This window comes from Euphorbia lathyris, chromosome 4 (assembly GCF_963576675.1).
Source record: "Euphorbia lathyris chromosome 4, ddEupLath1.1, whole genome shotgun sequence".
Lineage (NCBI taxonomy): Eukaryota > Viridiplantae > Streptophyta > Magnoliopsida > Malpighiales > Euphorbiaceae > Euphorbia > Euphorbia lathyris.
The window spans coordinates 86,994,210-87,022,079 of record NC_088913.1 but is presented as its reverse complement, the minus strand read 5'-3'; the positions used below and the strand labels follow the sequence as shown (position 1 = coordinate 87,022,079).

Below are 27,870 nucleotides of genomic sequence, written 5' to 3'. Positions count from 1 at the left end.
ATACGATATATCATTCGTCTTGTATTTCTAATTTTGAATCGAAGCATTCGGGACGATATAAGCACGCATGTTATTGAGTTTTTCATCTCAAGGCATTTCAAAGTACAAAATTTTCTTTCCCAAACCTAAACTAATATATAAGAAAAATGAATAAGTACTTGATTTTATTTGCTTGGTTACGCCCGAAATAAGGGTGGTTTCAACCGTAACCTCTATACGTATTTTTACTTTGCTTAGTGTTTACTTAAGAGGTACCGACTATGCCATGGGTGGACGCAATCGTTACTTTAAACTTATACACGCTTATAATTTTTGCTTTAAACGTTCCTTCCATACCTCGATTGTGATAAGGGTGGTCGTAACCGTGGCCAAAAGTAAACGGTACTTAATTTTCTTCCCTTTCATACCTCGATTGTGATAAGGTTAGTCTCAATCGTGGCCAAAAGTTAAGAATTCAACTAATTGATTAATTAATATGAATTATAAAATTAAAACTTGGGAAAAAGAAAAATAGCACATTCATCCTATATTGACTTATAATTCAACATGTATTATGGCTAAAGTTTCCTTAAAAACTTCAATTAGTGTTAATGTAAGACGAAATCAAACCGAGCTAAAATTGTTAGTTCAATTTAATGCCTATAAACCTAATTGAAAATTTAAAATAAGATTTATTGTATCATGAATTGCATGATATAAAATAGAGATTGAATAAAGAATGTTTTACGTAAATACATTCACTCGAGACAACTTTCTTAAAATCGTATCAGAGATTTGTGAAAAATTTGAAAAATATTACCCGTATAGAAATATTGTTTCTATCGATAATGATAACCTAAACAAATAATCATATTATCTTATGAAAATGTTAAGTTATTGTGAAAAATGTTTTGCAATATATATATGTGTTGCATTTGCATGAATATCATTCGTTGCATTTGTTATTTGTTTTGCAAAATAAAATCTTTGTTGCATTTATTCGTATTTGTGGAAATGATATATGTATATCTCCTCCCACACTTAAATTGGACCATGTCCTCATTGGTGCAAAAATAATGGAGAAAACATAAAATTCGAAACAAAGATTGAAATTGAGCAAAGTAAACATTCAACATAATTTTAAAAATTGTACCAAACACAAGAAAATGAAAATTGTACCAAATTTTAACAAGATAAAAATAAAATGAAAGGAAAACAACCTAAGCTTGAGGTGGTGAATCGGGAGGTGTAGGTGACGTCTCCACATTGCGGCGTCGGAATAAGGAAAGCATCTGATGCCGAGTTGATCGATGTTCACGCCTCAAAAGGTTGAGGTTGTCATTCATCACCATATTGTTTTCAACCAAATCATCAATTCGCAAGTTCATTTGACGATTGTTGGAATTGATTTGGTTCAAAATCCTCCGCAAATCTACCGGATCATCCTCCGTTTGAGGTGCTTGGGGTTGTGCTTGAGCCGGTGGTTGATCTTCCTCTCCTTCTGCATCTCCGCCGCCTTCGGTACCTACAAATTGAGAACTTGAAGCGCCACCACCCATAGTGCCACGAAGATGGGCAATACGGGAAGCATAGGAAATAAAGACGGGAGGTCCTTGGGGAAGCAATAAATGAGCTCGCTCAAGAGCCGAAATGTCCAAAAGCGGTACATAACCATGGTAGGTGGACATGTCATAGTCGGCCAATTCACCCCGTGCTCCCAACACAATACCGGTGATAAAATTACAAAGAGGGATCTGAATGGTACTAGCCCTCGAAGCACGAAACAAATTATCGAACATTATACCAATGCTATCAATCCTCAAACCTTTAAGCAAACTATCCAAAACATACAAATCCTGAACCTGAACCTTTGAACTCTCAACACGACCAAACAAGAAGACACTCAAATACTTATGAAAGAAGAACACACAATTGTCCTTAATCAACTTGCTTGAAGTGTTTTTCGAATTAAAATAATCTTGGTCCGAAAGAGTTTGCCAAACTGCATCATTATCAAAATCTTTAGGCTTATCATAAAAATCAGAAGTAGGGAAACCAAACATATTTCCCATTGCTTCATAGTTAATGGTGTAAGGGATACCATTATTCCTAAAAGAAATCGAAGTTTTCTTCTTGTTCATGGACAAAGTGACCAAAAATTCCACCACATATTCATTAATACGCGGGAAACGCATATTAACGAATTCTTGCCAACCCAATGCTTCAATAAAGGCATCAATTCGAGTAGAGAAGTTTAATGCTCTTACCGAATGGAAGTCCAAGAAGTGCATATCAACAAATTGGCGGTCACCTTGAGAAAAATGTTTGAAACGAGCGGCTTCTTCCTCCGAATAGATGTCAAAATAAGCTCCGCATTGAACCCGAAGGCGATTAGCTTTCGTAACAGCGGGCTTGTTACCAACACGCTTAGTCCGAACCATGGTGATGGTGTTTTGTGTGTTTAGGGTGTGAGAAGAAGAAGAAGAAGAAATTGAGAGAGAAAGCAAAGCTTGAAGATGAGTTTGGGGTTGTGGAATAGGTAATTGATTGAATGGAAAAGAGGATAGAAATTGGAGTCAATAAATTGGGAAGAGTAAAAGTAGATTTTTGTGGAAGAGTTTAGAGTAGGGGATTGGGTAAAAATAGAGGTGATGTGAGGTTTGTGTAAGAGGTAGGTTTATATAGGGTTGTATAGATAGGTGAATAGGTAGAATAGGAATAGGAATAGGCAAAATTTGGTGGCAAAATCGGATTTAATAGGGCAAATTATACGCGTGTCGCGACCGCGAATGGCAAAGCCGCGGCCGCGACACGCGAATTTCAGGCAATTTTCGCCTTGAAATCTTGCCAAAGTTGCTGCTCATACCGAGAATTAATAAATTCTCGGTAGAGAATTGGTAAAAATGCCTATTTTGGTGCCTTTTGACATGGTTTGTGTAATTGTTGTTGAGGAAATGGGTCCTGAACTTAATATGAAGTGTTCCTGCACTTAAAACTTAAATAAATGACATTAATTGCAAGGAAAACCAAAGGTTTTACCTTAATAAATTGAATTAAAGTATAATAAATTGGTTATGAAGAATTAATGAAACTTAAATGTTCATTTATGCATATAAGTTAAGAGAGCCATATTAAATGCATAATAAGTGCATGGTATTTCATTTTAATACATGAATTGAATTGATTAAATGAAAACTTAATTCATTAAAAATAAATTGAGTTACAAATAGAATTAAATGTGGAAAAATAGAAAACCGTATATGTTTATGTGAAACCTTTTTATCTTAATTTTGAGGAAGAATAATTAGAAACTACCCATATGAAATATGCTAAGTATATATAATGGATCAAATGGATAAATCTAAGAAAATTAAGAATTGAACTAAATAAGATTTTTATTAAATAAACATATGTACAAGTAATCAAAACAAACCAATAATTAAAAAAAACAAAATATTTACAAAAATAAAATGAAAAACATAAACTATTCTACATATTCATCCCTATCTAACGGGATATTTCTGGCCTTAATACGATCAATTTGAAATTGCACGAAAGTTTCACGTTCCGGTGCAGACAAAAATTGAGGCCCTGCTCGAAAGACACGTTTCACAAGTCCTTCGTGCTCGAGAAATTCATAGTCAATTGTCGGGAAGAATTCATCATCACTCCAGGGAACATCAATAGTACCCTTGGAACCGAGAATTATTCCACAGATTATATTGCCGAACCCAATCTTCTTATCTTTGGATCGAGAAGCGGCGACAAGACCTTCCATCAGAATTTTGGAAGAATCCACTGTATTGCCCTGGAATATATCGCCAAGAACATACAAATCTGTGTCACGGACCACACTACTGAATGTGCGCCTGAATAAACTGTGACACAGAAATTTGTGTAGATACAGCATGGAGTTGGAGCGAAAAGAGTGATTACAGGTGAGTTTCGAATTGAATCGCCAGAATCCAGTGAGCATTCTCCAAATATCCGAGGCTGTCATATCTCGTCCAGGATGACGTTTGATTGTATCCGTCGGGGGAAAACCAAACCAAGCATGCAACTCGGGATAGCCGAAAGTGAAGATTTCGCCTTCTCGACGAAAACTGAGACGTACTCGTCGTTTATTAGTAAAACGCACGGTACAGAAGAATTCGAGTATCCAGTCGCCTATTATTGGAAATCGCATTTAGGCGAATTTTGTCCACCCTAGGCGCTCCATATAGCGGCTCATGTCATCAGAAATGCCTAATTGGCTATTAAGAAATTCATCCATATACAACATTCCGGTGAAGAATTTGTAACGGTGATTCTAATAACGCCTACCTTCATCGTGATTGAAGATAGGGAAAGGCGCCCCATATCGCTTGGATAAGTCTGGGCGTTTGTTGATTGAGGCAGCATTGTGCCTATGTGATTTGTATTTGGTAGGCATGGTGCAAAGTTAGTGTTACTTTAGCAAAGAACGGTGTTTTGAGAAGAAAATCAAAGTTCTGACAAAGATGAAAAGAATTGTAACAGAACCTGAATCCTCTAAGATTAATTTATAAGAGTTTAAGATGAAAAGAGGTATTGTTTTAATTATGAAAAGGTATAAATTGTACCTTTCGGGAATGAAGAAACTTAATGTTTCAATTGCCAAGAGGTTCGTTGAAAGGGTGAGAATGGTTTAGGCCGAATAGTGCAGAAAACACGCGTGTCGCGACCGCGAATGGCAAAGCCGCGGTCGCGACACGCTGATTTTCATGCGAAAATCAGGCATCAAAGCCACCTCCTGATTCACGGTAGAGAATTTAAAAATTCACGGTATGAACAGAGAAATCTGAACCTGTTTGTGACATTCTTAAATAAAGGGATTCTCGGTAGGGAATTCTAAATTCTCGGTAGAGAATTGCCTGAAACTTCAAATTCATCCTAATTTCCTTAAAATTAAATCTAAAATCATGAAATATAAATATTTTATGCATTTAAATCATAACATAAAGTCATCTAATCATAAAAATGGCATTTTGGAAAAAAAATAAAGTAAAATAAAACTAAAATAAAATAAAATAAAATAAATTAAACTAAAAATATAAAAACAATAAAACAAAATAAACTGTGTAAGATAAACTGAGTAATTTATAAGTCAGATAATCTTGTTACGAACGGAATTTCAATTTGTGAAATATTTTCGTAATAGATTTTACATCGATTACCATTAACTTTGAATCGAACTCCGGTAGGACCTTCCAGTTCTAAAGAATCGTAATCGAATATTTTGACGACTAAATATGGTCCTAACCATATGGACTTAAGTTTTCCTGGAAATAAACGAAGTCGTGAATTAAATAACAGCACTTTATCCCCAACATTAAAGTGTTTAACTTTAATTTTGGCATCATGCCATTTTTTTACTTTTTCTTTATAAATCTTTGCGTTTTCGTAAGATAAATGACGTAACTCATCTAACTCATTCAAATTGAGCAAACGTTTCTTACCTGCTTGTCGTAAATCAAAGTTTAGTTCTCTAATAGCCCAATAGGCTTTATGTTCTAATTCGACTGGCAAATGACATGTCTTACCATACACTAAACGGTACGGAGTCATTCCTATTGGCGTTTTAAATGCAGTTCGGTATGCCCATAATGCATTATTGAGTTTAGAAGACCAATCTTTTCTAGAAGATGAAACCGTTTTCTCGAGAATCCATTTGAGTTCTCTGTTTGATATCTCCGCCTGACCATTTGACTGAGGATGGTACGGCGTTGATACGCGGTGGCGTACTCCATATTTTTTCATAAGCGTTTCAAAACTTTTGTTTATAAAATGAGTACCGCCATCACTAACTATAACTCTTGGACAACCAAATCTATAGAATATGTCGTCAAGAAAATTAACGACAACTTTAGAATCGTTCGTTGGGGTTGCAATTGCTTCAACCCACTTCGAAACATAATCGACGGCAACTAATATGTAAGTTTTACCATTGGAAGGGGGAAAAGGTCCCATGAAATCTATTCCCCACATATCGAAGACTTCAATTTCTAATATGGTTGTGAGGGGCATCTCATCTTTCCTTCCTAGATTTCCTGTTCTTTGGCACTTATCACAACGAGTAATAAATGAACGGACATCCTTAAACATCGTAGGCCAAAAGAAACCGCTTTCAAATATTCTAGCAGCTGTCTTGTTAACTCCATTATGTCCTCCATAAGAGCTAGAATGGCATTCCGACATTATGGATTCGTATTCATTTTCACCAACGCATCTCCTAATTATCTCGTCACCACAAGTCTTGAACAGAAAAGGATCTTCCCAAAAATATTGTTTAATATCGAAGAAAAATTTCTTCTTTTGCTGGAAATCTAATCCTTCCGGAACAATATTGGCTGCAAGATAATTAGCAATATCTGCATACCAAGGTGACATGGCACTTTTTATTTGATAGAGGTGTTCATCAGGGAAATCATCTCGTATACCGGTTGTTTCACCTATAGGACCGTTTTCATCTTCAAGTCTCGATAGATGATCGGCGACAAGGTTTTCAACTCCCTTTTTGTCTTTTATTTCTATATCAAATTCTTGTAACAATAAAACCCATCTAATTAGACGTGGTTTTGCATCCTTTTTAGCAAATAGATATCTTAATGCTGCATGATCAGTGTAAATAATAACTTTTGAACCTAATAAATATGACCTAAACTTGTCACATGCAAAAACTACGGCTAACATTTCTTTTTCTGTTGTGGTGTAGTTTAATTGTGCACCAGACAGTGTGTGACTTGCATAATAAATGACATGAAGTTTCTTATCCTTCCTTTGTCCTAAAACACATCCGACAGCTAAATCACTTGCATCACACATAATTTCAAATGGTAAATCCCAATCGGGTTTAGCAATAATAGGTGTACTGACTAAAGCTGTTTTTAATGTTTCGAAAGCTTTAACGCATTCTTCATTAAAATCAAAGGTAGAATCTTTCATGAGTAGATTAGTAAGTGGTTTGGAAATTACAGAAATTTTTTTAATAAATCTTATGTAAAAACCAGCATGTCCTAAGAATGATCTTACTCCCTTAACAGTAGTTGGCGGGGGTAATTTCTCTATTACTGAGGTTTTTGCTCTATCTACTTCTAATCATTTTTCAGATATTTTGTGACCTAAAACAATTCCTTCGTCAACCATGAAATGACATTTTTCCCAGTTTAATACCAAATTTGTTTCTTCACACCTAGACAAAACTTTATCCAAATTTTCTAGGCACGAATCAAAAGAATCTCCATAAACTGAAAAATCGTCCATAAAAACTTCCATGATATCTTCAATGAAATCATTAAAAATCGCAGTCATACAACGCTGAAATGTTGCAGGTGCGTTACATAGACCAAATGGTATTCTTCTATATGCAAATGTTCCGTAAGGACATGTGAAGGTTGTTTTATCTTGGTCATCCGTGTAAATGTATATTTGAAAGAATCCGGAGTAACCATCAAGAAAATAGTAGAAAGCATGAGCAGCTATCCTTTCGATCATTTGATCAATGAAAGGAAGAGGAAAATGATCTTTCCTAGTTGCTTTATTTAGATTTCTATACTCTATACAAACTCTCCAACCAGTGGTGGTTCGTGTGGGTATTAATTCTCTTTCTTCATTTCTTACAACTGTTATGCCTCCCTTTTTAGGTACACAATGGATTGGACTAACCCATTCACTATCCGAGATAGGGTAGATAATTCCATTGTCTAGAAGTTTAGTAATCTCATTTTTTACTACTTCTTTCATGTTCGGATTTAGGCGTCTTTGCCTATCCGCTTTAGGTGGCTTATCTCCTTCTAAATGAATTCTATGCATTACAATACTTGGATTAATACCTTTTAAGTCAGAAATTTGCCAACCCATACTTTCTATCCTATTTCTAACAACTTCTTTCAATTTTTCTTCTTGAACTTGTGTCAACTTGTTAGAGATAATTATAGGTAGAGAATCGCCTTCGCCTAAGAAAGCGTACCTCAAATGACCTGGTAATTCCTTAAGTTCTAATTTAGGTGGAACTACAATTGAAGGCGGAACTGGTCCATCTTCTCGAATTAAAGGTTCTGGGTCCTTATCTTCTAGTTCCTCACTCATTATAGGTTCTATTATTTCTTCTTTTTGAACAATGTCTTTTACACATTCTTCAATTAAATCAAGTTTCATACAAGCGAAATCTTCCATAGGATATTTCATCGCTTGGTTCATATCAAACTCAATCTTATCATCTCCTATTCGTAAAACTACTTTCCCTTCCAAAACATCAACTAGAGCACGTCCCGTGTTCATGAACGGTCTACCAAAGATCAGCGGACAATTTACATCATAAGCAAAATCTAAAATAACGAAATCGGTAGGAAAAATAAATTTGTCAACTTTAACTAAAAGATCCTCAATTATACCGTATGGTCTTTTAGTGGTTTGATCCGCTAATTGCAAAACCATATTGGTATGTTTGATGTCTTCTTCTAAGCCTAACTTATTAAAAATAGATAATGACATCAAGTTAATGCTTGCTCCTAAATCACAAAGACAACTTGGGAATTCTATATCTCCCAATTTACACGGAATGGTAAAACATCCGGGATCTTTGAGTTTCGTGGGCAAATTGCTTGACACAATCGAACTACAATCTTCAGTTAGTGAAATGGATGAAATTCCTTCCCAACTGATTTTCTTTGAAATTAAATCTTTGAGGAATTTACCATAATTGAGAATTTGCGTAATTGCATCCATAAACGTTAAATTAATATGCAAATTCTTAAGTTTGTCTAAAAATGTTAAAAGTTGTTTATCATAGTCCTTGTTGCGGACTTTGTGTGGAAAAGGTGGTTTGGGTATAAAAGTTTTTGTACTAGAGTCAATTGGTGCATCTTTTTGTTTTAATGTATCTTCTTTGGGCTTTGGTAAATCAGTTCCAGGTAAAGTCGAATTTCCGGGCATTTCCGGGCCTAAGTAATTTTTTCCTGAACGAAGAGTGATAGCCTTAACATGCTCTTTCGGATTTTCTTCCGTATGGCTTGGAAGACTTCCCTCTTTGCGGGATGGAATTGATTTAGCAAGTTGTCCAATTTGAATCTCCAAATTATGGATGCTAGATGATTGGTTTTTAATAAGCTAATCGAATTTATTCTCGATCCGTTTAAAACCATCGTCGTGATTACTTATTTTTCCGCTCATAGCATCAATAAATTTGTCGATTTTAGAAGATAAAGTGCTAATCGTGTCTCTTGATTGATTTTGATAATTGGTAGTGCGATTTTGATTAGCATTAACATTATTATTGTCTCTCTAGTTAAAGTTAAGATGATTTCTCCATCCAGGATTATATGTATTGGAATAAGGGTTATTATTTTGGTTTTGCCCTTGGACAAAATTTACCTATTCAATCTCACTCATACCTTCGTAATCCACATCTGTTTGGATTGGTTGACCATTAAGATCACACGGTGCCATAAACCTATCAATTTTATGCGACAATGCAGAAAATTGGGCTTGCAACATCGCTACTGGATCAAGATTCACTATACCTTTAACTGATGATGTAGTTGAGGATGATGGTTTCGCTGATGGTAGGTGTCCACGTTCCGCGGGCCACATACTGCTGTTGATTGCCATTTCCTCCAAAAGTTCTCTTGCTTGGGCAGATGTTTTCTTCATGAATAACCCTCCAGACATAGCGTCCAATGAACCTCTAGTTGTAGGATTTAGTCCATTATAAAATGTTTGCATTAAAATTTCAGCGGGCAATTGGTGGTGTGGGCATAAATGTTGAAGTTCTTTAAAACGTTCCCAAGCCTCATAAAGAGTTTCACTATCATTTTGAGAAAAAGACATTAACTCTTTAATGACTCTTGCGGTTTTTGCTAAAGGGAAGAATTTTGATAAAAATGCTTGGGCTAATTGCTCCCAAGTCTCAATTGATGCGGCTGGCATAGAAGTTAACCATTCTTTGGCTCGATCCTTCAAAGTAAAAGGAAAAAGGCGAAGATTGATTGCTTCTGCAGTCATATTTGGTATTTTAAAAGTGTCACAAATTTCTAAGAAATTTGTCAAATGGGTATTAGGATTTTCGTTAGGTAACCCGTAAAACGTTACATTATTTTGCAACATATTAAGCAACGCAGGCTTAATTGCAAATTGGTTTGCATTAATTTGGGGTCTAACTATACTGTTTGTTACACCGGCCACTCCTGGCCTAGCGTAATCCATAAGTGTGGCCATAACTTCTGGCTCGGTAATTTTAGTTTTTATTGGGGTTTTGTTTTTCTTTTTCTTTTCTCTCTTGTTCTTTTTAAGAGTTCTTTCAATTTATGGGTCAATAGGATCTGGTGACGTGCCCGAACTTCGAGAACTGCGCATGAACTTGAAATTTCGCACGAACAGAAACTACCTATAAAGCAGAATTTCGCACGAACTCCGAAGTACAATTGTTGCTCCCCCATTCTCGGTAGAGAATTTAATAATTCTCGGTACGAGCAGGAGATTTTAGAAGCCTATTACACACTTTCGTTTTCGACGGAACGCGATCGTTCGGGTGGATAAAGACGTCCTTTTGCAGCGGACACGATCCTTCACAACGGACACGACACTTCAATCAAGACTCTTCAACATCTATAAATAAAGAGTTGATAGAGAGTTGAAAAAATGGAAAAAAGAAAAGTTATATGTGTAGAAGAAAGAGATTAGTGTAGAATTTATGCAGAAATTCCGAATCAAGTGATTCAGAAGTTAGATTTCGATTCTGTTCAAAAGCAATATGATGTACACACATTGTTTACAAAATAATAACAAATTCAGTAGCGTTTAGACATTGTTCCAGTTTAGTTTAAATTTTGGTAGTGGACCGACCCAGTCTCTATTACGAAGATTCAGCGAGAAGATTGAGTAGAGGATTCGCCCCTGAGCCTGACAAACTCTAACGAAACCCAAGGAAAGGATTGACAACCCGTTCACTTGCACGCCGTCGAAGAATTCAATGCTCTATGTTCTCTGTAAACTTGTATCAATTTATATTTCATCTAATAAAGTCCGTTCTATTCGATAGATTTTTATGCAGCACTTATGGTAACCAATCCACTAAAGTGACTGCTGGTGTTTTCATTAAAACGTATTTAATCCAAAATCTTTACAAGGAAACTTTGTTGAACACTTAGGCAAATTATTATCTCGAAAGAGTTTTTAATTTGATTAAGGGCAATTTATCCCGAAAAGGTTTTGTCATGTTCAAAGCCAATTAATTAGAGGTTCCGTCATTTATTTCATCTTTATAATTCGTACAAAGTTTAAAGTTGTTTTCTTTGCTTAATGCAAACAAATATACTTGTTTACTTTTCTAAAGTACTAAAACGTTCCTGTTTTGCAAATTCATTCTTAAATCAGATATTTTCTAACATCTTCATATTCTAATCTAATTCTTATTCTAGCAATTTCTAAACCAAAACCGAATAAACGATTTTCCCATATTATAAACCTTAAAGTAAATTTAAGCGATTATAAATAAGTTTTGTTAAAAAACGTTCCCTGTGGGATCGATATCTTTTATTACTACAAGCGTATACCGTGCACTTGCGGAAATCGCTCAACATGGCTCCAGAATCAATGATCCACATATTATCAATAGTCAACAATTTAATGGCAGAAGTAAGAGCAAGAAAACGATCATTACCACTACATTCATTGGCAAATGCAGTAAAATCTCCTTCCATCTTCCCTTTGGAAAAGTACCTTTGCATTTCCTTTTGTATAAATTGACTCATTCCTCTTTCAAACATATCCTTATATTCTCCTCCTTCAACATCACAAGGAGACTGTGACATTAAGCCTATTGCAGTCCCTTCCTGTAACAAGTTAGCCTATTGACTTTTTGCTGTCAGTCCCGTGTAACGTGATAGGATTAGTTCCAGGGGGTTAGGAACTAATATAACTTTTTTGCTTAATAATGCTGACTTAATTGAATGTTTGATAACTTAACTTAGTTTCCGGTCAGCAAGGCTGAGTGTGGTGTGAGACAGCTTTAATCAGATGCTGACTAGAGCTGTTTTAGTTATGAGTTGGGAAGTAACACTTACGTCAGTTTCCAACTCAACACTCAGATTACTCAGCTTCAGCTTGTACAAATTATTTACTGAGTAATTTTAAGCAATCAACACACACACACACACACACACACACATATATATATATATATATATATATATATATATATATATATATAAATCAAGAGAAAGGGTTAGAAGTTACTCAGCAGACTTATCCTAGTTCAGCCTCTCCGCATACGTCCAGTCCCCAAAATCCCTTCGAGCTTTTTCAATCCTCTACTGAGCTCTTTAAAGGTAGAGCACAAACCTTTTACAATAGCAACTGAGTATGCAAGAGTACCGTCCTCTATTCGTCTACTCAATCCTATCTACCACTGAATACTATAACCGAGTATTCAGCTTCTCTCTACCACTGAGTACTATAACCGAGTACTCAGCTTCACTCTTCTAACCTTTTACAAATGATACAAGAATTGTTCACACTAAATGAAGAACACTTTAGATGAATAAAATCACTCTAGACTTTTACACAATGATTGGAGTTTGGTGTAAGAGCTTGCTTTTTTTCTTTTGAGACAGCTTCTATTTTAGATCTTTGACTTAGTGAAGATTTGCTTGTCTGTATATCTATCTTGTATGATACAAGTGATGAATTGGCCTTTTTATAGCAATCTTTGGGGTGCCATTGATTTGAATTCCGACATAGCCATTGTGGGGAAACAGTCTCCTTTCGTCATTGCTTGGTCAGCTTTCAAAACTGCAGGCCAATCCTGTCTTCTGTTTTTAGCAGGAGCCAGGTTTGCCAGATTCGTCTTCTTGCGCCAGGTTTGTTTTAAAATAAGTTAAATTTACAAAAAAAAAATAAACAAATTTGTCTAATTTTTGGTTCTAAAAAAATATAGTTAACGACAAATTTAATATATGTATGTATAGTAATTGTATTGAAAATAATATTTTTATTAGTTAGATTATAAAGTAAAGCAATAAGTAGTTAATATTTTTCATTAAAAAAGTAGTTAATATTTTATTTTATTTGAAAAACGGAGTATAATGATTCAAACAACATTTCGCTTCATACAACATTTGCTTCATACAACATTTGGCTTCATAAACTTTATAAATTCCTGCATTAAAAAAATATAATATGGAGTTTTCATTGTAAATAATATAATTGGTTACTTATTTTTCTTAAAGTAGTTTACAATAGTCTAAATGAGCTTATATTGTATAAATATTTTTTTCTCGCTTTAATTAAACTACAATTCTAATTCAACATTGTATCTACAACACAAAAAAATTACAATCTATGTTGAAATGGAAGCAACATCAATTTATTATGCTATATCTATGACCCTAGAGGTCATGGGTTCGAATCACATGGGGCGGGGTGTGTTGAGGGTTTTCCTTTCTCTTTAATGTAATCTTCCTTTGTTTAATATAAGTGTATTGCGTACAACTTTAAAAAAAAATTATTATGCTATAAATTATTGCAATCAATATTTTTTAATGTTGTGCATGAAGAGACTTCATCAATTCAATATGTTACATGTATACATTTAGCCTTTGCATTAAAAAACTTCAATTACATAAAACAAAACCCATAAGAATCAGATACAAATTTATCTTGATGATAATTATTTTGCTTGATGAAATTTCATGATCACAAATATATTCAAATTCAATTATTTATTAGGTTACAATAACCCAATATATCCAATTGAATCAGCTTAAGGTGATGAATTCTTCTATTTTCATCATGTATTATCCCATCAAAACATTCAATCAATTTGTTCTTCATTTTCTTTCATTATTGATGGGTTCATACTTGACCCTAATAACATACCGTGTTTGATTAAAAAGGGGCTAATTGATTAAATATATAAAATGAGGACTAAAAGGCTTTTTGTGCAGATCTTTAAATGACAAGACGAAACAGCTGTCATGCAGCCTGTTTTGCAGGAGAAAAGTAGAAGAAGACCCATCAGACTGATGAGTAAAGGCGAGAAGCGCTGAGGACGGCAGAACAGGGAGGCGGTAGCAGGGATAGACTAAGCAACATGATGAAAAATTCAGGACCTAAAGTGTTCAAGTGTCCAAAGTCAACACCAATTTATGAAGAATAATTTTACTTTTTCGGAATAATCTACTTTTGTAATAATCTTTTTCTATTTTGTGCCTTTCCTCCTTATTTATACCGGACAATTAGGAGGAGGAAAAAGGGGTGACCTTTTTGGATAATTTTGGAGAGCCAAAGCTTCATCTCTTGAAGGAGAACTCTCTGATACTTTAACCTAACTCCATTGATGAGGAGTTATTGCATCTTTTGTGGCTGTTCACTATGTACTATGAGTGAGTAGTCGATTGAATGAGCTAAGCCAGCTAAGGGCTGGAGCTGTAAGTTTTCTTAGCTTATTTATGAATGAATGTGGTTTATACCTTGTGTGTTCAATGATGCTTTTCATGTATGTTTCATTAACTGCTATCTAAGTGTTTATGAATGATGGGAGACTACTTTCATACTCATGTATCTATCATTGAACATGTAAAATCAGAAATAGAAATATAATGGTTTTATATCAAGGGTTTTCTGAAAATGAAATGCTGCTTATTATTTAATGTAAGAAAGAACCACTTTTGGGGACGCTTGAATGTGTAGTAAATCTTAGAATCTCAAGAGCACACGAGAGTTGACTTGAGTGAACCTAAAGCAGAGACATCTTGACCACATCATATTCCATTCATGAATAAATAGGCAAAAGTTATAATGCAAGCTCCCTGTTCATGCTAGGCTTAGCTTGTTCCACCTTTTCATTATGATAAATCATTATTTTCTGAACGAACTTTCTGAAGATTTGTTACTTCTAGGTTGTTCTAATAAAATCATATGAAACCCATTTCCAACTAAAAGAAAGAAGTTACTGTTATTTCGAACACCCTGTTCTATAAGGTTTTTCTATTAAAATTATTCATCAATCCCTGAGGAGAACGATACTCTACTTACCTAGATATTACTTGTACCTAGTGCACTTGCTATAACATTTTCAGAAATTGAAGAGATTCAAATAATAATATTTTAAGGGTTAATTTCAAATAAAATCCTGTGGTTTCACATTTTTTTGCAGATCGGTACATGTGATCGGTAAAATTTTCATTTTTCCAAATCTGGACGATAATTTTGAGCATAATTACTCTAATTAATATTTAATTTTGTCCTATAATCATGTTTCATTTTTATCTGTTAAAAACTCTTAAAATAATAACAATTTTGCAAACCATAATATAATGGTTAATAATTATATAGGCATGTGTTACAATTGTCTCAATATCCCATAATTAATTTACATTTTCAGATTTTGAGCATCAAAATTTATTTTTATTTACCTTCATTTTGAGTTTATATCTAGCGTAATCCAAATTCTTCAAGAATAATTGGACACTTACAATCTCTTTGTCTAGAGGAGTGGGGAAAAAACTTAACATCTTGATAATAATAATAAGGGCAAAGTACGAAAAAAATGCTTTGCCAATAGTATAAGGATTGCCCCATCTACTCTGGTGCTAATACCTAGTTCCTACTTACTCTGTTACATTCTATTGGTTCCCCCTTTTGAGCATTCAGTTCCTGAAATGACACATTTTTCATCCCAAGTTAGAATATCAAGCACCATGTTCCAATATTCAATGTGGACACATAAAGTAAACACACAAACAAAAATTCTATTACAGATCTATAAGAGATTGTTGAAAATAGTTATGTACAACCAGAAAATGAGGCAGTAATGATAGCTCAGTGAAGGATAAAAAGAAAGACCAGTAAGCGCTCACTTGTATCCATATATGTTTGGATGACAAAATGTTTAAAAATATTTCTCCTGATGTTACTGCAAAGGATGTATCAGAAATTCTTGAGAATTCCTTTAAAGGGAAAGATAAAATAATTATAGTATGTATACAAAATGTGAGAGATGAATATGAAAATCTCAAGATGCACGACTCTGAACCCATTGAAGAGTATTTCAACAGGGTCCAGAGTCCAGAAAACTGTTAATCAATTGAATAAATATGGAGATAAGATAGAAGGTGTTCGAGTGATTAAAAAAATTCTTCCTTCCTTGATTTCAAAATTTGACTTTGTTGTGATTTCTATTGAAGAGTAAAAAAACTTAAGTCTATGGCCGTAAATCAACTCTTGGGATCATTACAAACCCTGCCTCTACCTCGGTTAGGTGCCTATGTCCACGACTCGAATTTCTGCCGCTACCTCTTGATAAGCATATAAATCTATACTTTCTGCTCTACTATAAAGGTTCCAATTCAAAGAAATCCAACAGAAGTGTACAAAAGATTGCAAGTAGTTCTAAAATCCATAATGCTTCGTCACACAAAAGGTAAATAAATTGATGGGGAACCATTATTAAACTACCACCTAAACTGGTAGAACTGAGGAAAGTGGATTTTAGTGATGAAGAGTCGGACTTCTACTCAAGACTGAAGGATGATTATTTACGTGATCAATTCAGAGAATATGCAGTTGCTGGAACAGTAAAAAATTCCAGCAGAGGATGGTCGCAAGCCTGACAAAATCAACAAGATATTAAGATAATTTTTTTTACTGTTCCAGCAGCTGCATATTCTCTAAATTGATCATGTGAATATTCAGCCATCAGTCTTGAGTAAAAGTTCGGCTCTTCATCACTAAAATCCACTTTTCTCAGTTTTACCCGTTTGGATGGTAGTGTAATAATCAATATATTCCCCATCAATTTGTGTACCTTTTGTGCGACGAAGCATTATCGCTTTCAGAACTCCTTGCAATCTTTTGTATCATTCTATTGGATTTGAATTAGAACCTTTATCGTAGAGCAAAAAGAATTATAGACGGCATATGTTGGAGAGAAAAGAAAAATATAAAAAAAATGAAAGAAAGAGAGGAGGAAGCTTTTCTTAATTTTATTTCTTTTTTAATTTAAGCTTATTCACTTTTAGATATACAAGATAACTATTTATACTACATGAAAATATAACTATTACAAACCTAATGAATAAAACTTAATAACTCTTAATGGCTAATTAAGAATGTAACTTAACTTTCATAACTTCTCATAAGTAAAGTAACTCAACTCTCGTATTTTCTCATAACTAAAGTACCTTAAGTAACTTTAATAGTTACATTTAAGACAAGTTATAAAAACCTTTTTTTTCTGTTAAGAAAGGAAAGTGATAACTTGCCGGATTTGATTGGATGATCCTCGTCGTAGTTACCTGCAAAACAAAACCGGAGACAGGATCTCCGGGAAAACTCTCCGACGATCAAGTCAGTTTTGTGTGGAATTTAGTAGATCGATAATCGTATTGAGGAAAAAAAATGTGAACCTCCCTCCCTTGGCTTTCTTATTTCTTTTATAAGTCTTTCTAGGTAACCGCCTAGGGCGGTTACCCTTTCTGTGCCACGTCCTCCACATAGTCACAAACGTGGTCCCGTTTCTCTAAGTGGGTGGTTTAGTACCTTGTTGGGATTTCGGGGCGGTTAGCCCTTTCCCTTATTAGGAGCCCATTTAATCTTGAACCATGGGCTTAAGTTTGGGATGGGCGTGCTTATGATTTAGCTCAGTTGGTTTCACGAATCATCACATGCCTCCCCTCTAGTTTAGCAAGAGCCCTTTAGGGTCTTTTCATATGTCTTAGACAACTCTCCATCTTCATCTGGGTATTCAAAATTCGAAAGTAGTTCGTTCGTTTTCTGCATTCTTTCTCACATGTAAGTTTCCCTTTCTGTAACTCGTAACTCGTTCAACCATTTTTTCTTCTATTTCTGTTCGTTTCCTTCACCGATATGTCGAACCCTGAACTTGATTTCGCACCCTTCGACGAAAATTACGATCGCGAGGTGTCTCACGAGGTTAATGAGATGGTTGATGAAGCTTCAACTAGCTCTCATAGGTCCGATTCTCATCCTGCTTATTTTCACCATCTGGCGAATACGACTGATGAGGGCCTAGGTTTCGACCCCAAGAAGTTGATTCCACCACCTGTCCCCACTCCCCGTTTATTACCGAAGAAGGATAGGTCGGGAAGCCTAGTTTGCCGCGAGACGATTGACGACTTGCGGGAGCAGTATCCTTGGCTTCAAGGCTTGGAAACAAGCATTCCCGGGGAAAATAGAGGACCCGGCGACTTCCCGAAGGGGTATTTTACCAATTTTGTCGCTCAAATTATCTGCGGTTTCATGTATCCGCTGGCAGATGAGATTGCTTCCATCCTTGGAGGTTATGGAATCGCACCCGGGCAACTGCATCCCAATGGATGGGCCGACTTGACTCTGGACAAGTTTTTGGCGGATTGTCTGGAGGTTCCCTTCTCGCTCAAGATTTTCTCCAAGCTTCATCATTTCAAAAGTTCGGGGGAGTATTTTACTTTCATCCGACAGAGCGGTTACTACGGCTTTGATGAGAAGTCGAACAAAATCCGTGAGTGGGACAGGTCTTATTTCTTCATCAAGTTCCACGAAGGGAATCCGAACTTTCTTCGTTGCTGGGGCCGACCTAATGTAAAGAGTTTGAACTTTGGTTATCCAAGCAAGGAAGAATCCGCTATTGTAAAATTCTTGAAGAGTACTCCTCCTTTTGTATGGACATATGATCAGGCATTCCATATGCTAAGGAGCCGAGTAGCGATTGCCTATCGCGAGGAAGATCGCGTCGTTTATATCCCTTATCGCGTTTTCGTACAAGGTACTATTAGCTTGTTTCCTAGTTGATGATTTTTCTTAACCCTTTGCAGGGGTGACCCTTTATCCCAACTCGCTGCAGATCGGGAAGCGAAAGCCTTGGCGAGGAGGAAGAGGCGATTAGCGGGAACAACCTCTGTTGCAGGGGCGAATTCTCCTGTGGGGGCGACTCCTTCTGTTGAGGCGGCTTCCCCCACAATTGCCTCCGTTTCACAAGGCCCTGCTTCTGCTTCTGAGGACCTTCTCTTAAATAGGAAGCGGAAGAGTAATGAGGATACGGAGTCTTCTCGCCCCAGGAAGAAAAATACCTCCGTATCCTTGACTGTTGGTGGTACACCCATATCCACCCCATCCAAAGAAAAGGGCAGTACTCCATTTCACGAGGTATCATGATTTACTCACTCTTTTTGTGTTGTTTATTTTCATTTATCAGTTATTTGCTGTTCTCCTGATCCATTTCTTTATGTATTCGCAGCCAATTCTTGACATTAGCGGGTGGTGGACTAGGACCTTTGGTAAAGCCGTGAGCTTTTCCTGTAAGTACATTGTTTCTTCCATATGCAATGTCCTTGGGCGACTCCCCTCTGCTTCTCACGTGCGCAAACAGGTGCCGCTTCCAACTGCCATGGAGGGCATTGAGAAGCGTGCTATAGAGGTATATTGCTTTCTACTCATGTTCCATTCCTCAAATGCATGTCTCCATTCGCTCTTTTTATTCACGTATTGTCCTATATGCAGATTATCAATTTCGCGGAGGGTGCCCTCTGCAGGGATGCTGAACGAGCTAGAGAGCTGGAAAGCCTTGGCACTGAATTGGCGACTCAGAAGTCGCTTTTTGATGATGTCCAAGGCAAAGTAAAAGTCCTTGAAGGTGCTTGTCAGAAGGCCATCAGCGAGAAGGAGGAAGCTCTCAAATCCCTCCAGGCTAAGTCCGATGAGCTTCAGAAGGCCATTGATGATCTGAATTCATCCAAGGAAGCTTTGGAGATGCAAAAGAGGAGGGCCGAGGAGATCACAGCTGAAGATGGTGCTCGCATCTATTGGTATGGAGAGCGGATTCATGCGGCTTATGAGCATGGACATCCAGATCGTGTACTTAATCGCCCCAAGGTTCCCATTCCTGAAAAGGATTTAGCTGAAAAATGGGACAAGTTGGAGGCCGAGGATGCCGATATGGATGAGGTACTTCTCCTAGATTGGCAGAGTTTTCATGACTCTCCAATTAGCTGTGAGATCCCAAATCAGAACGTAGAAGGAGGGGCACCACAAGATGTTTCTCACGTTGAACAAGTGGTACCTCGCTCTGATGCGGTTACTGATCTGATTGTTGGGGATTCGCTTGAAGCAGATCACACTGGAGAAGATGAAGGAGCCGCTGAAGGCGAAGGGGGCAATAGAGGCGAAGGAGAAGGAACTGTAGTATAATTTTATTTATATCTGAACTGTTGTATGTAACAAACTGGCAGTATATATATCAATCGAGCGACTTTGCTTTCTTCACCTGCCGCTTTTCATATATGTGTAGTCGCTGTTTTATTCTTCGTTGCCTTAATGTCGGTTATTTTCGTATGCGACCCTTGCCTTTTGCCGACTTCATACTTGTAATTTTTCGTAGTTAGTTTTGTTTTTATTAGGGTGGCTAGACCCTTTTTGCAATTTTTGAGTACTCGTTTGTTCGCTTAATTTTATGCCTTATAATTTTTCTTTCAAATAATCATAAGGTTAACCATAAGGTTTTGCGAATGATGCGTAATCATGCATCCGCCTTTCTTTTGTAGGCAACATATTTATGTGTTTAAGGTTAACCATAAGGTTTTGCGAATGATGCGTAATCATGCATCCGCCTTTCTGTTGTAGGCAACACATTTATGTGTTTAAGGTTAACTATAAGGTTTTGCGAATGATGCGTAATCATGCATCCGCCTTTCTGTTGTAGGCAACACATTTATGTGTTTAAGGTTAACCATAAGGTTTTGCGAATGATGCGTAATCATGCATCCACCTTTCTGTTGTAGGCAACACATTTATGTGTTTAAGGTTAACCATAAGGTTTTGCGAATGATGCGTAATCATGCATCCGCCTTTCTTTTGTAGGCAACACATTTATGTGTTTAAGGTTAACCATAAGGTTTTGCGAATGATGCGTAATCATGCATCCGCCTTTCTGTTGTAGGCAACACATTTATGTGTTTAAGTTTATCAGTTTCAAAAGGACCTGCATTCAATTGTAACATATTGAATAATTGTAACCGTTGTAATGTCTTTATTTTGCTATTGAAGAAAAAAGACTTTTCATTACATGGATACATAAACTGTGTGGGATCCAAGCCTCATTAAAACCTTTTATCAGAAAACCCAGTGGGAAAAAACTCATAAAAGGAAAAAGAGTACTCGTCATTTCCCTGAACTACTTGGCCTGTTTATATAGGCGTAGATTCTCTAGATTCCAGGTGCGCGGGAGCTTTTTGCCGCTCATTTCTTCTATTTCAAAAGTTGATGGTCCCAACTTCTTGGATACCCTGTAAGGTCCGATCCAGTTGACGCCTAATTTGCCTTTGCCTTCTCTGGACTGTATTTTATCTGCTTTTTTCAAGACCAAGTCGCTCTCATTGATTATCACCTTTCGCACCCTTCTGTCATGATACTTCTTGATTCTATTGCGATATACCGCCATTCGCATGTAAGCTTTTTCTCTTCGTTCTTCAACAGAATCTAATGCATCTCTAATGTTGATAGGATTTTGGGTGTCGCAGTAATAAATTACCCGATCTGTAGGCGAATGGATTTCAACAGGTAGGACTGCTTCGGCTCCATAAACCAGCGAGAAAGATGTTTCGCCTGTTGCTGCCTTTACAGAAGTTCTGTATGCCCATAACATATGAGGTATCTCATCTGCCCAACCTGTTTTCTTATCACCTAGTCGCTTCTTGATTCCCTGAAGCATGGCCCTGTTGGTAACCTCTGTCATACCATTCGATTGGGGATGATTTACGGAGGAAAAATGATTCTTGATCCCCATGCTTTCGCAATATGCTTTGAATTTGACACAGTTGAACTGGGTACCGTTGTCGGTTATAAGCGTTTGTGGGATTCCAAACCGCATGATAATATTCTCTTGTAAGAACTCGATCATTCGCTCAGGTGTTTGAGCGGTTACTGCCTCTGCTTCTACCCATTTGCTGAAGTGGTCAACTGCGACTACCAAGTACTTCCTCTTCCTTGTTGTTTCTGGGAATGGCCCCACTATATCAATCCCCCATGTTGCGAATGGCCACGCCGTCATTATAGTTACTTGTTCGGCTCCTGGGACATGCTTTTCATTAGCATGGATTTGACAGCTATGACATTCCGCTACCATTTGCTGGGAATCTTCCACCACCTTCGGCCAATAATATCCCATCAACTTGACTTTTCTTGCCAACGCCGCGGATGCTTCATGCGCACCACAAATTCCTTCATGGAGTTCTCTCAGCACGTAATCTCCTTCATTGCGGCTAATACATTTTAACCATGGACATGTATATGACTTCCTGTATAAAGTCCCATCCCGAATTGAGTATCTCGCTGACTGCCCGATTAGCTTTCTGGCTAAACTTTTATCAACCGGCAAATCTCCATGTTCCAGATATTGGCGGATGGGCATCCGCCAATCTTCATCATCTTCTAGCTCTTCGATGACCATAATCTGATCGGCTTCGAATGCTGGCGACGACCTTATTTCCAAATTACATGCTTTTTGACTCCATGGGTCTCTACTCGCCGCTGCTTTTGCCAACTCATCAGCCTTTGTGTTCTGGCCTCTTGGAACATGCACCATCTCCCAAACGATTCCTTTATGTGTTAACTCCTGCGTCAATCTACCGACAACCTGATGGTATTTGACCAGATCTTCCTGTTTCACCAGATAATTTTTTATGATCTGATTTATCATGAGTTTAGAGTCGCTGTAGATTACCACTCTTTCTGGCATAAGTTCATTAAGCAACTTCAATCCGCATATCATTGCTTCATATTCTGCGGCATTGTTGGTCGTTTTGAATGTTAACTTTGCCGCATAGTACAGGCGAATAACATCCGGACCCTTGATGACGACTCCCAGTCCAGCTCCATCTGTGGATAATGCCCCATCTGTGAACATACTCCATTCTTCTTTTTGTGCTTTTGGACATTCGTCTTCATCCCACGTGAACTCATTCACGAAATCGGCAAGTACTTGACTTTTTAGAGCTGGTCTTCCTTCGTAACGAATATCGAACTCTCCCAAGCGAATTGACCATTCCATCAATCGCCCGGATGCATCAGGTTTCTGCAGTACCTTTCGCATTGGAATTCCAGTTCTCACAATGATAGTATGCGCCTGGAAGTATGGCTTCAACCTAGCCGCCGTGGTTATCACCGCGAGGGCCATTTTATCTAACCTCGAATATCGAAGTTCTGCATCCTTTAAGACTTTACTCACGTAGTACACTGGATATTGTTGCCCTTCTTCTTCCCGCACCATTACAGTGCATATCGCCGTGCTGGTGACGGATACATAAAGAAATAAATCTTCTCCATCCTCTGGCCTGCTCATTAAGGGCGGATAACATAGTAATCGCTTTATCCCCTCGAATGCTTCTTGACAATCCGGTGTCCATTCAAAGGACTTAGATTTTTTGATGGCATTGTAGAAAGGTAGACATCTCCTAGCTGAGCATGATATGAATCGCCCTAATGCCACCAACCGCCCATTGAGTCTCTGTACTTCTCTTATGCTCCTTGGCGTCTTCATCTCCATCACTGCTTTAACCTTCTCAGGATTCGCCTCAACTCCTTTGCCACTAACAATGAAACCCAGGAACTTCCCTGCTCTCGTTCTAAACGTGCATTTCTCCGGGTTCAATTTGAGGCCATATTTGATCAACACTTCCAGGATTTCTTTAATATCCTGCGGATGGTCTTCTTCTTGCTTTTAATGATCATGTCGTCTACATAGATCGAGAAGTTCTCGCCTGATTTGTCTGAAAATATCTTGTTCATCATCCGTTGATATGTTGCTCCCGCATTTTTCAGTCCAAAGGGCATCACCTTGAAGCAATAAGTTGCCTGATGAGTTATGAATGACGTCTTGATCTCGTCCGCCTTCTCCATTGGTATCTGGTGGTAACTGGATTTCACATCGGTGAATGATAAAGCTTCAAATCCCGCAGTCCCATCTACCAATATGTCAATGTTAGGTAGCGGATACATATCCTTCGGACAAGCTTTATTCAGATCTTTGAAGTCTACGCACATTCTGTACGTTCCATTCGGCTTTTTGACTAGCACCACATTGGCTAGCCATTCCGGATAAGTGACCTCTCGAATTGCATCTGATTTTAGCAAATCCGCCACTGCTTTTTCAATCGCCTTCTGCCGCTCTGGGGCATGTCCTCTCTTTTTCTGTCGCACTAGGGTTGCACTTTTGTCCACATTCAAACGATGTGTTGTTATTTCTGGACTTATCCCTTTCAGCACTTCATCTGGGGCGGCGAATACCGACTCGCATTGGATCAACACCTCGGTAATGGCTTTCTTCGTTTCCTCTGGAAGTCCTGCCGCTATCCTTACTTTCTTGTCATTTGAAATGGCGAATAGTTCTGTTTCTCCTAACGCTTCAGCCGGCAACTTCTCATCAACTTTATCTTCTTCATCTGGCTTTGTTTCAAGTGACAATGTATAAGCTTGTTGAGATATAAGTTGATCACCCTCAACAATGACTCGCCCTTGGTGTGTTGGCAAATGCAATGTCAAATGCTTCATTGAAATGAGCGACTCCGTTTCCGACAGGAACGGACGCCCCAGAATTATATTATAGGCCAATGGGAGATCAACAATTGCGAATTCTAGATCACCTCTCCATTTTAGATTCTTATCGCCCATTTCTGTCTCCAACACCACCTGTCCACTTGTTTGAGATGATTGACCTCCAAAACTAGTTACATCCATGAATGTATGTTCTACTCGCTCATCGTTAATTCCCAACTGGTTGAATGCAGTTCGAGTAATAACATTGCAAGAACTGCCTGTATCAATAAGGACCCGCTTGACGTCCCATCCTTCAATGGCCACCGTAATCACCAACGCATCCGCATGCGGCTCCGTGATTCGCGCAAATGAATAATTGAGGGCATCCCCCCTACTCGTGTTGCTTTTTCGCTGTTCACGGCGAGCCCTTTTTGTTGGAGGCTCATAGATCCCGCCTGCTATTACGTTAATCACTCCTTTTTTCTGCTTCTTTTCTGGCCTTGCTTCTATCTCACGCGGGAGTGTTGCTTTTTCATCAATTGTTTCTTTTCTAACGAATTGACTCAGTTTTCCTCTCTCAATCAGCTTTTCAATCTCCCTCTTCAATTCGTAGCAATCATTCGTGTCATGGCCGTTCAATCTGTGGAACCTGCAGTATTTGTTAGGATATCGCCCCAAACTGGTTCGACCTTTCGCCTCAGGAAACTGCACATCCTTCTTCAGGGGTTTTTTTTCAATCCAAAGTAACACCTCATGGCGAGTCGTGTTCAATGGTGTTTGATATCCCCCCCCCCTTGAGAGGAGCGATCGCCTTTCCGAACAAAATTACCCCTAGACTGGGTTTGATTTTGATGGCGCCGATTGTCCGAAGTGGATCTAGCCGCATCTCTTTCTCGCCGGGTCTGAGCTTTATGTTCCCTGTTAACATCATCCACTTCCATGAATTCCTTTGCTATCTTCATGAGTTCGGCCACTGTGCGTGGTTTGTTGTGGATGATTTCCTCCCGCATGCTCCAATCCGTGGTTCCATCCGCCATTATGTTGCGAATGCTCACGATATCTGGGTTCTGCAACCGCACCAGAATATCATTGAATGCTACAACAAATTCCCTTAGGGAATTATAATTTCTCTGTTTGATCTCTTTCAGCTGCCTATCCGTCACATCTGCCGCTTTACAGCCCACGAACTTTGCACAGAAATCACGACTGTACTGAGTCCAGTTGTGAATAGATTCAGTAGGTAGAGACCGAAACCAATCGGATGCTGCTCCGCCCAAAGTGGTCGAGAACAATCGACAAATTATGCTTTCACTTGCTCCTGCAACATCCATTAACTCTCTATAGTTCCTGACATGCGCCTCAGGGTCAGAATTTGGATCCCCATAGTATTTAGGTATCGCCGGCGCTTTTATTCTGTGATCTGGAATAAATTCCCGCAACGATGGGGCAAAAGGCGAATCACTCTGCACCACTGCTCTCGCCCTAGGGGTGTACCCCATTCGCTCCATCATGCTTCGCAGTTGATCTTCCAATTCAGTATTGGGTTCCCGCCGAACTTCTTCCATCCGCTGCTGGTGAATTCTGGGTGATATCCACCTGCCATATTGTGCCGACACTTGTTCTCGCTGTGGGTCTAACCGCTGTCCAGTCATAGGATCAAAATTCCAAGTGTGCTCCCGCCCAGACACATTCGCTCCAGATGTCATCAACTCTGAATGTCTGTGGACAAAAGGCTCCGTTTGTTGTAGGGGAAAAATTCCTTGCATTCCTGACATCGGTTGGGATGTTTGCCAGGTCGGATGGACCGTCATATTAGGATCTTGGTGAGAGTAGTTTCCTGGATGGCTACGTGGTGTCATGCGACTACTCGGACCCACCCGATTTGTCTCTTGAGATGACTGCGGAAGCGTAGATACGGCAGGAATAGTCGAGGGTTGTGTCGAAGTGACAACGGGTTCTTATGGGGCAGCCGCTACAGTGGTATTGTGATCTGCGATTGCAGTTAATAAACTAATCATTCGATCTCCAACCGCTTGGCTCATATTCGTAGCCAAGACCTGTCCTGCCATTTGCATAAACTCACTATTCGACATCTCCATCTCAGTTTGCACTTGGACCTCCAATAATGGATTCAACTGTCCTGAAGGATTCGTCGAGCTGGGTATCACAGGCTGTGTACTCGCAGGCTGCGAACTCACAGTCTGTGGACCTCTTGAGTTCGTACTAGTTGATCTGGTTGTAACTCCGGTTGTTCGTGATGGCTCTGACATGTTCTTGGTGTACCTTTAACCAGATGTTGGTAAAAAAGGTCCACGCTCACCGTACCAATGATAACTTGCCGGATTTGATTGGATGATCCTCGTCGTAGTTACCTGCAAAACAAAACCGGAGACAGGATCTCCGGGAAAACTCTCCGACGATCAAGTCAGTTTTGTGTGGAATTTAGTAGATCGATAATCGTATTGAGGAAAAAAAATGTGAACCTCCCTCCCTTGGCTTTCTTATTTCTTTTATAAGTCTTTCTAGGTAACCGCCGAGGGCGGTTACCCTTTCTGTGCCACGTCCTCCACGTAGTCACAAACGTGGTCCCGTTTCTCTGAGTGGGTGGTTTAGTACCTTATTGGGATTTCGGGGCGGTTAGCCCTTTCCCTTATTAGGAGCCCATTTAATCTTGAACCATGGGCTTAAGTTTGGGATGGGCCCGTGCTTATGATTCAGCTCAGTTGGTTTCACGAATCATCAGAAAGGGAAAAGTGATAGAAGAAAAAATGAATTTGAACATTTGAGACTTCAATTATGGCTGTAAGTTGGTTTAGTCTCAAATATGAATATAGAGCCATCTAATATGGAATGCATACGTACTATGTGATCATATTTACTTTAACTTCGAAACGAAAATTCTAACAATATCATATTTTCGAAAATATTTAAGGAACTTATTTATGAAAATATCGTTATACTAAGGACATGATAATGTAGTTGTGTTTGGGACATGATGGATTCTTGTTTACCTAAATGTAGACGTTGTATATTTAAGTATCGCGAATTTGGATATGTTTTTAAATCTAAGTGCTGTTGCATTCAAGACGTTTTGAATATTTTCAGAAACAAAATAATGACATAATAAAAGTTACATGTGGTTAACTTTGCGAAGATTTGCTACAACATAATGAAATTTCAAAAAATAAAAAAATAAATAATATGAAAATTATTATGATGTTAAAAATGTAAGCGTTGGTAGCAATGACGATGCTTGTATATATATGTCGTTAGATTAAATTTATCCACACAAGGTTTTATGTACTGTTAAAATTAACGACATACGATTTAAAAACACTTGTTACAATG

The 27,870-nt window shown here is 38.0% G+C and overlaps 1 non-coding gene across 1 annotated transcript; it reads left to right on the top strand.

The window, feature by feature from the left end:
- The first annotated feature begins 9,736 nt into the window (after positions 1 to 9,736).
- On the top strand, positions 9,737 to 9,843 carry LOC136228204 (small nucleolar RNA R71). The gene has a single exon (XR_010688536.1). It is a non-coding gene; the product is annotated as a small nucleolar RNA R71 (small nucleolar RNA).
- Positions 9,844 to 27,870: the final 18,027 nt, after the last annotated feature.